Below are 14,742 nucleotides of genomic sequence, written 5' to 3' on the forward strand. Positions count from 1 at the left end.
TTTAAACACTTGGGCTCCAAAATAGTTATTTTACATTAGGAAGGTTTGTGGTCTACACAGTTTACTGGAGCTGCTCAAAGTTGAGTGTTCGTAGCCAGAGCTCTGGAGTACATCTGAACAGAAATCCAAGGCATCCACTAAAGTCTTCTAAAAATAAGTATAATTTAAGCCTGGTGGTGGTGCTGCGGTAGCGTTGTCGCCTCACAGTAAGACGCTGTCCGGTTCGATTCTCAGATAGAGCGTCTTCTGCGTGGAGACATGCGTGAATGGGCATACCTTCATTGAAGGTTGTGCGTCAGGCCTGGCAAGCCGGTACATAAAAATCAACTGCCAATCATTAGCGGACCGGAGTTCCGCTGTGGCGACCCCTAACCGGGAAAAGCCGAAAGATGCAAATTGTGCTTTGTGAACTGTATTTTATTGAACTACTGCTTCATGTTTACTGTTTTTTGCTGCTGTGACTGCTTCATTCCATACTTTGTATCATTGCTACTCCTGACTTAAATAGCATAGGCTAGATTTAGCCTTGCTGAATCTAGAATGTTTGGTATCACTTGAGCACTAAAACCAGCCATTTTACATTGTGAGCCTCCCAGCACCCTTGTGTAACTCAGGACCAGTCTGAGTTGGAGATTGGTGGAATAAGGCTGTGTGTGGGGCTTTCCCTTTGGAATTTTTGATAAAACTGTTTAAATTTGCTTGTATTTAAGCCTCATGTTTGCTTGTAGCTGCACACTGTGCAGTTGGTGTTAGCAGTGCCCTGTATAGATGAAAATGCCTAGATACCACTTTTCCCCTAGAGAACAGTCAGTGGATCCCTCCCAGGCTTCCCTGTTGCACTGCGGGCAACTCAGCTGAGCACTGAGCAGGATCACCACACTCCTTCACCCCTAATCCTCAATAACATAAGTACCCTTGCTAACCCTAGAGCAAAAGCTGATATAACTTGCCCCCCCCAACAGTACTTAAAGTTTAAACTGCTACAATAGACAGTTGGTTTCCCAACATTTATCCAACCAACCTGATTGACACAGGCATCCTGAGGCAATATAGTAATTGCTTCATGTATACTGCCAACCTTTTGCTCCTACAGCAAACAACATGCAGTATGTGAGAGATGTAACTACAATGAAACTGGAATACCTCCTTTCACGTAGCAATAAACAAGACATTAAACAGGTTGTCAACACACACACACACACACACACACACACACACACACACACACACACACACCCTAACAAAAGACCAGAGACCTCCCAAATGCAAACAACTCACACATACTGGAGCATGCCCAAAATCTAGTGCACATGACACACATAACAAGGCAGAACACCTCAAAACCAAATGCCCTGGTCATAGGAGATTCCATAGTGAGACACACACATGTTCCTCTCGCAATGTCATAGCTGTCTGTCAGGTGCCAGGATCCTTCAAATTACGTACTCACTCAAGTCACTCAACAACAATTACCATTATGACTCCTAGTATATGTTGGGGTAAATGTCTTGAGACATACCTCCCTGGACTATATGAAGAGAGACATGGCTGAACTCCCTGATTCTGTGTCACAGGCAGGTATGTCCCTAGCCCTAAGCAGCATCCTACCTTCACTCAGGATGATGCCACAGTATAAGCAAAAAATGATTGACTTCAACAGTTTGCTTAGCTTCTGCTGTCATTCCAGGGGGATCCAGTGTTGGTCAGCCTGGAGGACATGGTCGACAGGCCATGCTGCTTTTCCAGAGATGGTCTTCACTTGTCTCTTCAAGGCTTTCAAATACTGGCAATGACACTTGCTTCCCCCCATAGTGCCTTTTTTTAGGCAGTACCAGAACAGCAAAACTCCTGATGTAAAAAAAATCCACTGCAGACAAACTCAAGGTTATGCTGCATAATACTAGGAGTCCAAACAGGAAACTGCACTCCCTGGAAGCTCTCCTCACCTTTGAAGATGCTGGCATTTGTGCAGTCAATAAGACTTGGTTCCAGGCCACAGAGAGCACCTCAGCTGTGCAAGGCTGTAATGTCTTCAGACCTCAAAACGGGTGTGAAAGAACCAAGGATGGAGGTGTGTCCATCGCATCTCGAGACTGGTTAAACAGTACGACTCTCTTGAGCTACTCCAAGTCCAAATAACTATAGGTACAACACCCCTACCACATCATTGCTAGCTACAGGTCACCCACCATGAACCATGAGAAGCAGACTGCCTACCTGGACTTGCTTGAGTCACTCACTATACAGCCAAACACCTTGGTCATGGAAGATTTCAACTGTCTTTCTATCGAGTGGGCAACATATATGAGCAAAAGCTCAATTGCTTTGAGGTTCTTGGACTTTGTAAATACAAATGCTCTGGAACAGTTAATCTGTACCCCTACAAGGGGTTGAAATGTTGTGCACTTACTACTCACCAATGTGGGGGTCATTGCACTACCCCCACTGTTCAGCCCTCCCTGGTAAGGATTAACTATAAGTCTCTTTCATTCGAAGTAATGATCAGACCCAACACCTCCACAGGAGCAGTAAAAATGAGAAACTTCTCCAAAGCAAAATGTACCCTACTAAGCGATGTTTTGAAAAGTTTCAAACCCCCTGCCAACACAGCCAGCAATGACCCCTATGCAGAGGAGTAGGTAAACGTCCTGTATAACCACTTAAATAACTGTATTGACTGTGCTGTACCTAACAGGATCAAAATCAAGTCCTTTCATAAAAAACAAGCCACCCTGGGGGACCTCGAGTATAAACAGGTTATATAACAAAAGGAGGAAACTGATATCTAAGAACAAGAGGGAGCTTAGTCAGCAGAGAAAGAATACCCTCCACAGCTTGAACAAGCAAATCATATATCTGGTAAAGTCCTCCAAAGCTAGTTATGAGGTTAAATTAGCTTCTCTAGCTAAAGACACTTACAAGGCATTCTTTGGCTATGTCTGAAATCTAAAATGGAATACCCAGCTATATGCCGAACTCATAGTGGAGGGTACCACTTGCATTGACCCTGAGGAAATTGCCAGCCTGTTAGCTGACAGATCTGCCACAAACTACACCCCCCTGTCCCCAGCAACCATACCCCAAAGCATGCCTGACACCTGTTCTATCCCCATTATCTCCAGTGAGCAGGTCATACCTGCACTCTCCAAGGCCAAAAACATGGCCTCTGTGGGACCAGATAACATCCCAGGCTGCTTACTAAACAACCTAAAACATGACCTAGCAGACCCACTTGTCACTGACTTTAACTATAGCCTGAGAACTGGCTTTGTTCCAGCAGAATGGAGAACAGCAACTGTAATCCCCTTGCACAAAGGGGACCATCAGCCGACCCTTGGAGCTATAGACCTATAAGCCTAACCAGCCTTATCTGCAAGACCATGGAAAGAATCATCATAGACCTTATTAACAAGGACATAGGCAACCTTCAAACTCCTGACCTGACCCAGTTTAGCTTCGTTAAGGGTAGATCATGCTTACTAAACCTGGTGGACTTCTTCAAGAATGTCACCAAAGTCATGGATGAAGGCAAAGCAGTACATACCACTTAGCCAAGTCTTTTGACATAATCCCCCACTCAGGTATCAATGAGAAACTCTTCCAGGTGAGGATTAATCCATATGACACTAGATGGGTAACCAGCTACTCACCGACAGAACCCATACTGTCAAAGTTGGGGATTCCACCTCCACCAGTAGAACAATTACCAGTGGGGTACCACAAGGTTCTGTGCTGGGCCCTCTACTGTTTGGAATCTTATTTTTCAGAAGTCCAGGCAAAAGTAGACGGCCTGTGGTTACCAAGTTTACAGGTGACTGCAAATGGGAGCAAACATAGAGTCCCCTAAATATATTAGAATATTACAGGAGTGATTAGCACAGACAAATGATTAGTGCCAAAGCCATGGTCTTAAACCAAATTCAAAAAAGTGCATCATTGTCCCCTTTGGCAAAGAGGTAGCCTCTGCAAATTACAATATAGGCAGCAACCCCTCCCTCAAGCTCGAATCAAGTGGTGCTTGACTTGGGAATACAAGCTGATAGCAGTCTAAACTTCGATAACCATGTATCCATAGTGGTAAGGAAAGCCTTTTATGTTGCACACCTCATAAGTAAGGGCATCTCATCCAAGACCAAGAATGTTATAACTCCTCTGTATTCCACGCTCATCAGACCACTAATAGAGTACAGTGCTCCCTTTTGCATATACCTTACCAGACATCTGCAGCAGCTGGTGAGACCACAGAGGTTCCTGATCAAGAGAATTCAGGGACTCCAAAACATGGCCTACATGGAAAGAGTGAAAGCCCTGTCGCTGTACTCTGTGTCTTACAGGCTGCTGAGAGGTGACCTCTGCCTGGACCACAGAGCAGTCTCTGACCCTGCCCTAATGGAAATGCTGCATGTCCGCAAATCAAATGGGACAAGACTCACTCTCTTCAGAGATCTCAGCCTAGTTTGTGACTTAAACAAAACATGTTGGAGAGACAGATATGTTCTCTGAGACTGACGCTGCTCTGGAATAAACTCCCGGCTCATGTTGAGCAGAGCTCCTCAATGACCTTATTTAAGCTCAACCTGGACAGCTGGAAGGGAGACTGTAAATTCACCCCTGGGGTGTTACCTATGTCTCTTATGGATGGATCAATGGTGACCATTAAATGGCCAGCTTCTTAGACTTAAGGGTAGGTTTACATGTCAAGTCTGAGAGGATGGTGTATTGTGCCGTCTGCATGCAATGTCCCTGCTTCTATGTAGGAAAAACTGAGAGGAAACTCAGGAATAGAATCTACGAACATGTGAGGGACATCAAATTGAAAAATAAAACAAATGCTGTAGCCAGGCACTGCATTGATTATGACGGTCACTCATTCAAGTTTGTTATTATTGATACGCTAAGGAGGGATCTGAAGGGTGGGGAGGAACCATGGCCCCTGCAATTGGAAAAAATGGAGGCATTATGGCAGTTAAGACTGAATGCAACTTGCTTGCCAGGCTTGAATGACATGTTTTCTTTAGCCTGTTTTTTAAAGTTAAGGACTTTGGAAAGATGACTGCTTTCTCTGATTATTTGTGATTTTTTTTTTTTATTTTTATTTGGATGTATAAAATGTATTTTACTACCTGTTTTTTTAGCAACTGATACTCCTATGTTGTGCTAGTTTTAATTAATATTTATCATTTGTGTGGGTTTATTATTATATACCACCAGGCTTGCCTTTATTAGGAGGGCAGACTGATGGATGTATTCATTTTGTACAACTTGCAGGGATGATTTGAGAAAAGCACTTTTAAAATATTTTTTTTAGATGTTGGGATATAAGGCTTCTGCAAGATTAATTGATTTGATAGTCTTGCAAGAGATGTTAATTGGGGTTGGGTGTATATATTGTGTGCCTCCTGTTCTGCCTTTTATCTTGACAAAGTCACTGAACTGACAGTGTGTCTCTGGTGTTCATCCGGTCTCGGCAACTTTTTAGTGATTGAATATTGGAATGTGCCTTTGATTATACTACTGTGGGTAGCCTTGCCTTGCCGGCTCCTGGATTCAGGGCTCATATTTGGTAATAGTTTTGTGCTTCTGACTTAGTTTGTTTTGTGGACCTGTAAGTGTTTACATATATATTTGTATACCCCAAGCAGATTCCAGATCATTTTTCCTCATGTAGAGTGCTAGTGTTGGAGGTATGATGGGGAAAAAAGAGGTAATTGGGAACATATTTTTTGAGAATGTAATAGGTTCATAGGTGTGTACTAGGCTAATGGCCCTGGAGCCTTTGAAAGCCTAGTGCATAGAAGTGCCCTGGCGACGTGCCACCCAACATTAGTTCCCAGTGTCTCAATCAAGTATAGCTACTGAAGTGATCCCTGGGGTGAACTTTCTATTTCCCATCCACTCATCAAGATTTCACTTGAAGAGGGCCAGTGTGCTGTACTTGACATCTATGGGAAGTCTATTCCAGAGCATGGGCAGTCTCTGGGTTATGAACTTGCCCCCCCCAGCATGTTCTGTTGATTGTGGTAATGAGGTTGAGGTCTCTGGAGTGTGTGGTGCAGAAGGATTGGGATTTCTTTAGATGTAGCATTTCTAACCGAGCTGGGTCAGACATGGCTTTGTAAGTCAAGCAGAGATCGCCTGTTAGTAGATGATATGAGACAGAGAATAGCTGGAGTTTTTTGAGTCTGTCCGTGTAGGACATGTGTTCTACACTAATGAGTTAGACTAAAAAAAAAAATCCTTGCAGACTACTGTCAGAAATGCTGGTTGAGCAGATTACTGTAAATAAGGAAATTGTTATTTTTTTTTTATTTGTGATACAGAATCGGAATTGCCTAGATATAGTAAGGCCTTGCTGAGTTTAATTCTGGTGGCTGCCAAAAAGCAGTTACTAGTAAATGGAATTCAAAATTAAACCAATTATTTATATTAGTGAATGTAGTAACAAACATAAAAGAACTGGAAGTGGGATCTTTAGAAAAGGGTAGGAGCAAATTACATAGGAAAAAAGGGAATTGTGGGAACAGTACATGCAGAATAATGTTTTGGAGGAGGAATGAGGTTTAAGGGAAGACAGAAATTGAATGTGCTATGTAATATTTTACTGACAACGACTGTAGAGAAGATTGTAAGTGATGCATAAAGTGTGCAACTGAAAATATGGTTATATGGTTTGTGTTCAAGTAAATAAATGTACAATTGCCTGTGTCGTAAGTAATAATTCAATAAAGATGTTTCTTATTTAACAAAAAAAATCTGGAATTCCTTTACATCGAGTGCAAATGCTCGCTGTAGCTTCTGCTCACTATCGCTAGCAGTCGCACCTCTTTTTAACAGTAAAGGTCAGTAAATTATGAACCAACACAGGATTGTTATTAGATGAGCTCTGGGTTGTCCTCTCTGCTGTCTGCACCTTGGATGGCTAGAGTTTACCTGTCTAAAACCTTTCCCTTTCTACTAAAAAAATAGTGAGTATTAGAGGTAAAGCAACAGAATGTAAATTGAAGTTGATCTTGTCTATAAGCTATCCTTTTCTTCGTACAAACAAAAGCAATGGTGAAACATGAAATATAAATCAAAATAAATCTATTCCTAGGCAACTGTACAGTTAATCGTAAGCTGTCAATTGTCCTGTCTGCAGTCTATGTGAAGTTGCAGCTGAGCAGGCCTCTCTGGGTGGCTAGAGTTTGCCCATCTAAAACCTTTCTCTTTCTAACAACAATGAAGATTAGAGGGAAGAAAACAAACTGTAAATAAAAGTAAAACTTTTCTACTAGCTATCCATTTTCGTAAGTTCATAGGAAGTTACTAGGTTAATGGCCCTAGGACCTTTGCAAGTCTAGCCGTGCAAAAACCCGTATACCTAATTGGGCATAGTTAGATGGACATTGTTAGCAGAGCAATTCTATGATCATCACCGGCTACCCCTGTCCATGAGGGACATAGGTGCCACCCACGGGTTGAATTTATGGTCACCCATCCAGTTGTCAGGGTTACGCTTAAATAGGGTCATTAAGGAGCTCTGCTTCATGTGAAGTGAGAGCTTATTCCAGAGGAGTGGTGATTTCTGGGAGCTATATCTGTCTCTCCAACATGTTCTGTTAATGTCGCTGTCTAGGTTGAGATCCCTGGAGCGGGTGGCTCTTGTCCCATTTGATTTCCGGATGTGCAGTATTTCCATTAGGGTAAAGTCAGAGACTGCTCTGTACGCCAGGCACAGGTTGCCTTTCAGCAGCCTGTATGATACAGAGTACAGTAACAGGGCTTTCAGTCTTTTCATGTAAGTCACATTTTGGAGGCCCTGGATTCTCTTGCTTAGAAACCTCTGTGGTCTCTCTAGTTGCTGGAGGTGTCTGGGGAGGTACATACAGAAAGAGAGCATTGTACTCAATTAGTGGTCTGATAAGGGTTGAGTACAGCAGAGTTATAGCCTCCTCAGTCTTGGATGCGATGCCATTATTCATGAGGTGTGTAATGTAGAGGGCTTTCCTTACCACCGTGAACACATGGTGATCGAAGTTTAGATTCCTATCAACCTGTATTCCCAAGTCTCACACTACTGGGTTCGAACTTAGAGGGGTGCTATCTATATCATAATTAGCAGAGGCTACTTCTTTGCCAGAGGGGGGGATAATGATGCATTTTTTTGTGTTTAGTTTTAGTCCGTGACTGTGGCACCAATCATTTGTTTGAGTCAGCCCCTTTTATAATATGTTTGTATCGTTTGGGGGACTCAGTGAGTGCGCCCAGTTTGCAGTCATCTGCAGTCTTAGTAAGTCACAGGCCATCTACTTTTTCCTAGATGTCAAAGAAGTAGATTCCAAACAGTAGAGGGCCCAGCACTGATCCTTATGGTATCCCACTGGTGGAGGTGGACCCCCCCCATCTTTGACCGTGTGCGTTCTGTCGGTGAGCCATATGGCTACCCATCTAGTGAATTATGGGTTAATCTCCAGCTGGGAGAGTTTCGCATTGATCCACAAGTGGGAAATTGCATCAAAAGCATTGGCTAAATCAATATGGCCAGTATGTACTGCTTTGCCGTTATCCAGGGCTTTAGTGACATTCTCAAAGAAGTCCACCAGGTTTACTAAACAAGATCCACCCTTGACGAAACCAAACTGGGTCAGGTCAACATTTTGAAGGTCGCTTGTGTCCTTTTTGATTAGGGTCCATGAAGATTTTTTCCATGGCCTTGCAGATAAGGCTGGTTAGGCTTATGGGTCAATACTTTCCTGGGTCGGTTGATGGACCCCCTTTGTGCAAAGGGATTACTGTTCCTGTTCTCCACTCTGCCGGAACAAAGCCAGTGCTCAGGCCAAGGTTAAAGACAGTGCCAAGTGGTTCTGCTAGGTCTTGTTTTAGGTTGTTTAGTAAGCAACCTGAGATGTTATCGGGTCCCATAGAGGCCATGTTTTTGGCCTTGGGCAGTGCTTGTATGAGCTGATGTTCTTTGTGTTTCACTGTTGCAGTCATCACATTTGGGTTATCCCTGCCAGGGTAGCCTTTAGTCTGCCCGAATACCAGAGGCTTAGTATTTCTGCGTCAGTTGCCGTCACTCCAGGACTGACGTCAGTAGTATAAAATAAGGACGCTGACGCCATTACATCAGTCTTTCTTGCCTAGAAGCCCGAAGCAGAAGCTGTTTGCACGAATGCCGATCGGCTGCTGCATAAGTTTTCATTTTCCGAATTGAAGTTGAAGTCTTCTAAAGCTAAGTACCCCATCGGGGATCCTTTTTTCTTGCTCTAACCAATGTCAGAAAAAGTTAACAGTTGTCTCGCCTGTGGAAAGCAAATACCACACCGAGACTTTCATTCTTACTGCGTCACTTGCTTAGGTCCAGACCACGACGTCCCCCGCTGTCGCTTTTGTGCTTTGTTCAATGTCAGAACTATACGTTGTCGGGCCCTTATTGTAGCTAGATATTTTCGCTCTCAGTCCTCGAATTCCGATATGGTTTCAGTAAGCCATCCGACAGCTGATCTTCCGAAAAACATAAGGATAAAGCCAGAGACAGACTGCACAGGTCCAAACCTACGTTAAGCTAGTCGTCAGTTCTCCAGACCTCAGTGAGGCGCTTTCACAGCCCCCCGATGCTCACTTCTGTGGATTCGCATGCCGCTACCGAGACCCTTTCGGAGTCCGGTATGCCTCGTGACTCTTCATCGACTAAGGATCCTGTGGATGTCTCTACCTTGGATGGGTCCAGAGCCGCTGAGCAGGCACTGGCTTCCGAGGATGTACTTCGCACTACCGATTCTCGACACAGACTGGCGACTTCTTTCACGTCTACTGTTCTTTCGAAAACTACCGAGTTTCTAAGGCCCGGGGTACGAACCACACCCAAGAAACCAAGGACTCAATCTCAGGCACCTGCTTCCTTGCCTCGGTCTCAAATGCTTAAAATGGCGGAAGACCTTATTATGCTGATCAGGGGAAGCCAAGCTACCCCTTCCAAAAGAAAAAGAGATTTGTCCCCAGTAGTTTTATCTGAACAGGAGTCCCATGACTCTGATGCATCTGAATATGAAGACATGCAGCCCCTTTCTGCTTATGAGGATTCTGATGCAGAGGACTCCATTCCTTCAGCCTCTCCACCTGAGGACTTTTCCTTTGGGAAAACCCTACATACTTTAAGGGAGCATTTCCAGTGGGAATGTCAGGACTACCCTCAGTTTAAAAAGAGACTCGGGGAATTCTTAGATCTTCCGCAGCACAGACCTCTGGCCATTCCTCCTGTCCTGGATGTTGTGGATGATGTTTTCATGGAATCTAGTTTGACTCCTGACACCCTCCCTCCTACTCCCAGGAAACCAGACAGGTACTATAGAGTCCCTGACTCTCACAAATTTCTTTTTAAAAAATTCTACTGCTGACCATGAGGTTATTTCTCAAGGGCCCAAAGGAATTAAAGCAACTTCTGCTAAGAATCCCACCCCCTCAAATAGGGATTCCCAAGCAATAGACAGATGGGGTAAAAAAGTATACACATCTGCTACTCTTGCTATTAGAGCACTAAATTGTCAGTTCCATATGCTAAAATTTCAGCAACATACCATGGAACTCTTCAAACAAAAATTATCATTTTTTCTGCTTGTGCAGAAAATAGAGTTACAAGACTTAATGCATTCTGCAAGTCAAGTAACTAAGCACACCTTACAATGTGGTTTTGACTCCCTAGAAGCATCTTGCAGGGCAGCAGTTACTGGTTCTGTCCTTAGAAGGCATGCTTGGCTTAAGGAACACCCCTTGCCAGACCATGGCAAATCCAAATTATTGGACGTACCCTTGCACAAAGACAACTTATTTGGCACCAAGGCAGAGGAGGTCTTAAAAAAGATGGAAGAAAAAGCTAAATCTATGCAGACAGTTAAGGACTTCCTGTAGGTCCAGCCACCCAGGTTCAGTAGACATAGCACCTCCAAGCACTGATCCTTTCCTACCCCCTCCAGGTCAGCTCAGCACTAACCCCGGGGAAGCAGGCCCCCCAGACAGCAGCCCCAGGGAATGCAGAGATCTAAGCAATGGAGTTCCTCCTCTTAAAAACCAGGGAGTGCTAAGCCACCCCCTCATGGTAAAAACTCACAATGACTCTCCACTTCCACCCCTTCCATCTGCCCATCTGCACTTGCTCTTAGGAAGAAAATTCTCCCTCCACGCAAGCACCTGAGCCACCATTACCGACTGCTGGGTCCTCAACATATAGTGTTCCAGGGATACAAGTTTTATTTCCACACTCTACCAACCCCAAAAGGGTTCCCAGATCTTCCCCCAAACCAGTGGGCAGAGGCCAAAAGTAAGTCCTTTCCCTGCTCTCTATGAGGGCAATAGAGCTTGTTCCAGCAGAACAGATAGGCCAAGGTTTCTACTCCAGACTCTTCCTCGTACCCAGAAAAGAGGGCACCTGACGCCCCATCCTCGATCTGTCTATTCTAAACACCTTTCTGGTGATGCCAAAATTCAGAATGCTCACCCTCCAGCAACTACTACTTATGCTGTCCAAGGATGCTTGGTTAGCTGCCCTAGACCTAAAAGAGGCCTACCTACATATCCCAGTCAGGGAATCATGCAGGAAATATCTACGTTTCAGGGCAGGATCACTGCACTTTCGGTTAGTTCTCTGTGCTTCCCTTTGGCTTATCCACTGCTCCTAGAGTTTTCACAAAATGTCTGGCTCCCGCCATTGCCTTTTGCAGGCAAAGAAATATTCAAATTTATCCATGCTTAGACGACTGCCTAATTCAGGCAGTTAGGTAAAAGCTGCTCAAGCACCTGGCCTTTGTAAAGGACCTACTGACCTCCCTGGGGTATATTATCAACGAAAAGAAATCCAAACTAGTGCCCCCCCACAAAATTATATTCCTGGGAGCAAGCCTGGACACAGCATCCCAGATGGCATTCCTTACACCAGAAAAGCAAACCTACCTGACAGCTTATTTCTCTCAACTAGCCACCAGACCCCAGTTATCCGCAAGTAAAATCCTGCAAGCTCTAGGGTTCATGGCTTCTTGCATTCTACTCATTCCATATGCCACACTGCATATGAGGAAACTACAGTGGTACCTAAAAAGCCTTTGATGTCAACACTCTCAAGACCTGGAAACTCTTATACCAGTGATACCTTGTTTAAGGAAAGATTTTCTTTGGTGGGCAACAGCATGCTTCCACAACAAGGGACTACTCTTCTCACAAGCCCATGCCACCCAGATCCTCACCACAGAAGCATCAGACTATGCCTGGGATGCACACCTCGACGGCAGGTGCACACAGAGCCAATGGAGCCCACATCAAGTATATCTGCACATCAAGCAAAAAGAGATGTTAGCTGTCCAGCACGCACTCACAGCTTTCAGACCCCTCCTCTCCCTGGGGGCTTTACTGATCAAAACAGACAACACCACTGTGATGTGGTATATCAACAAGCAGGGAGGGACTCACTCGTACCCTCTGTGCAGGCTCGCCATGACCCTTTGGCACATGACCTCAGCCATGCAAACTACACCTGTTAGCACAATTTCTGCCAGGCTCTCTAAACTCTCTGGCAGACAACTTAAGCAGAAATCTTCTGGACCCACATGAGTGGCAGCTAGACCAAAGAACCTTCACCCTTGTAACTCAGAAATAGGGCACCCCGAAAGTCCACCTCTTTGCTTCCCACTCCAACTATCAGCTCAGCAAGTTCTGCACCAGGGAGCCTCATTGCAAGGCCTGGAAAGTGGATGCTCTATCCTTCCAGTGGGTCAACCTCTCAGTCTCTGCATTTCCCCCACTACTGCTTATTACAAGGGTACTGCTCAAAATAAGGGAGGAAAAACCGAGGACAATTCTGATTGCCCCAGACTGGCCATGCCAGCACTGGTATCCACTGCTGCGCAGCCTGTCACCTCTGCCACCATGGCATTTCCCTCAGATCCCAACACTCCTGACCCAGAGGAAAGGAGAATTCATGCATCCCCAATTGCAGACCCTCAATCTGGCAGCTTGGCTTATTCCCTGACCACTGCACAAGCTGCCAGTCTCGGCAAACAGGTTCTAGATGTTATACGTGAGGCATAGAAAGTCTTATGCTGACAAATGGAAAAGGTTTTGCACCTGGATCCAGGCTAAGGGAGCTGGAATGGCACAGCCCTCCCTACCTCTCATCCTGGATTACCTTGCTGACATACTACACAGGGGTCTATCCTTTTCTTCTATTAAAATTCATGCCTCTGCTATCTCTGCTCATTTCAGCACAGAGCCACCTCTTTTCTCACACCCTCTCATCAAACAGTGCCTAAGAGGGGCTAGCAACTTGAGACCACCCAGAAGAGCACCTACCCCAGCTTGGGACCTAAACTTTGAGTTGGAGAAGCTCACCCTACCCCCCTTTGAACCAGCAGCTTCAACAGAGTTAAAGTTTCTCTCATGGAATACAGCCTTGCTTCTGGCCATCACTTCAGCAAGAAGAGTATCCGAGCCACAAGTACTAATGGCTGTAGAGCCCTTCATAATTTTCCATGCTGACAGGGTCTCCCTCAGGACTAACCCATCCTTCATGCCTAAAGTGCTGCCCAGTGTTGCTGTTAACCAAGCCATTCATTTGTCCACCTTTTTCTATAACATACAAAACAAGTGGGAAATGATACTGCACTGTCTAGATGTGCACAGACAGCTCAGATGCTGTCTAGACAGGACTAAATCATTTAGAAAGACTGATCAGTTGTTAGTCAGCTTTGCTGCAGGAGCAGAGAGCAAAGCCATAGCCAAACAAACCATTACCAAATGGATAGCACACTGCTCTGCTACAGGCAACATGGGAAACCTCCCCCTAAGAAGGTCAGGACACATTCTACCAAAGCAACCTCCAGCTCTGCAGCTTTCCTGAGAGGGCTCCCCATCAGGGACATCCTGGAGTCTGCACCATGGACATCAGTTCATGCCTTCACCAAGCATTACTACCTGCCTATCTTCTCCAAATCCAGGGCAGGCTTTGCCACCGCAGTCTTGCAGAGCATCCTAGCCAGTCTCCAGTCTTCTTGACTGCCTCCACCCTTTTCTTCAGCTTTGGGAATCAACCCAAATGTGATAACTCCAACAGTGAAACACGAAGAACATAGTACAGTTGTGTACACTTACCATAAATATAGATGTTCGAGTGTATCCACTGTTGCAGTCTGGGTTACCCACCTTTTCTTTCCTTCACTATGCTCAAAAGCGTTTTTGGTGTATTTGCTTTTAGTTGGAGGTAAATTTTTTGTGTTCTATATTACATGCATATATTTATATGTATATTTTTGCTCCCCATTTGGGAGGCACCTGACATCTGGGGCCAGAAAAACTGATTAAAATGGCATCGGCTGCATGTTTTATACCCCTGACGACCTGATGTCATGGAAGAGGAGACAGCAACCGACGCAGGGCCCAAGACTTTGTTATTCAGGCCGACTGAGGGCAACCTGTCAGCAGATTACCCAAATGTAATGACTGCAGCAGTGAATATACTCGAACATCTACATTTATGGTAAGTGTACACAACTGTACTTTCAATCCCTAGTTAGGCTTCATGATTTTTCCCCGGAGGTGGTTCATATTTTGTCTTCTTCCCACAAGCCTTCTACTAGGAAGATTTATTCCAGTAAGTGGAAGAGATTCTCCATTTGGGCTCATGAAAGGCAGATTGATCCCTATACAGCTCCCATTCCATCAGTTTTAGAATTTCTTTCTCAACTGTTCAGCCAGGGATCAGCTGTGGCAACTATCAAA

The 14,742-nt window shown here is 44.8% G+C and overlaps 1 protein-coding gene across 1 annotated transcript in view; it reads left to right on the forward strand.

The window, feature by feature from the left end:
- Positions 1-14,742, forward strand: part of ERLEC1 (endoplasmic reticulum lectin 1) — a 1,331,813-nt gene that overhangs the window by 442,678 nt on the left and 874,393 nt on the right. The gene's annotated exons all lie outside the window — the stretch shown is intronic.

The sequence above is a fragment of the Protopterus annectens genome, chromosome 1.part2 (assembly GCF_019279795.1).
Source record: "Protopterus annectens isolate FY-2018-M chromosome 1.part2, PAN1.0, whole genome shotgun sequence".
Lineage (NCBI taxonomy): Eukaryota > Metazoa > Chordata > Ceratodontiformes > Protopteridae > Protopterus > Protopterus annectens.